Source organism: Gavialis gangeticus, unplaced genomic scaffold (genome assembly GCF_001723915.1).
Source record: "Gavialis gangeticus isolate Ggan-Ray unplaced genomic scaffold, GavGan_comp1, whole genome shotgun sequence".
Classification (NCBI taxonomy): Eukaryota; Metazoa; Chordata; order Crocodylia; family Gavialidae; genus Gavialis; species Gavialis gangeticus.
Genome location: NW_017728995.1, coordinates 28,921,264 through 28,922,456, shown reverse-complemented (window position 1 = coordinate 28,922,456; position 1,193 = coordinate 28,921,264).

The following is a 1,193-nucleotide window of genomic DNA, read 5'->3' as shown; positions in this document are numbered from 1 at the left end:
GCGCCCCGTGCGCAGGGCGGCGGACACGCGCGGCGTGACTCAGGGCCGCCCCCCGCGGGCACACGCGCAGGCTGCACGCCCGAGGCGCCGCACCCGGGGGCACGCAGGGACACACCTGCGGGGGCACAGGCACACGCGGGCTGCCACGCCCAGAGAGGCGCACACATGCGTGTGGGCGGGCACGCCCACTGTCACGGAGTCGCACGCAGGCTGGCACACTCATGTTACAACAAGCACGCATAGGCTAGCACACCCGCTGTCACGGAGGTGGGCACAGGCTGGCACACCTGCCAGCACACAGGCACATGCAGGCTGGCACACTCATGTCACACAAGCACACGTAGGCTAGCACATGTGCTGTCACACGGGCACAAACAGGCTGGCACACCCACCCATCATCACACAGGCACATGCAGGCTGCACACTTGCTATCACAGACGTACACGCTAGCACCCAAGAAATCACAAGCAATCAGGTGGCTCTGGACACCGGGACATCACACGTGCACCATCCGAGATGCAGTCACACTGTCGAACAGGGTTTGGAGCAAACCCAGGCTAACACACAGCACTGCACACTGTCTGTAGAAATCAGTCACACTGATGCTTGGAAGCACAGACACACACAGTCGCACACCCTGATACACAAGCGGAGACCCACATTTCTGACACACAATTGCACCCACCCATGCACAGAGAGTCTAGCGTGCACGCAGCCTAACCCGTACCTCTGCAGCCTCACACTCATCACATAGGCAGACAGAAACACCTGTGACACAGGCAGGTGAACACATTTTGACACATAACATCATGCAGTCACACAATCATTCTGGCACATGCACACACAATTCTGTCCCCTCCCAGGTTACTGTGTCTGGGTGGGAAGAATCAGGTGAGACCCCAGCAGGCTGCACAAACAGGCCCTTGGGACACTGCCAGAAGGAGGGCACATGCTGGCTGCTCCCAGCTGCCTCTTCCCAGCACACTGAAGGTACAACTACACCCACATACAGGCACTGCTGCCAGGCACACACCTGCATGCATACAGCATGTACAACATACTCCATGCCTGTACACACAGGCATTACCCCCAAACACACAGCCTTTTTGAGGCACAAAGTTTTCCACCTGCAGTGCATTTACAGCACAGGCGCACACACTTCCAGGCATTGCCCATCCACCGTGCACCATTTC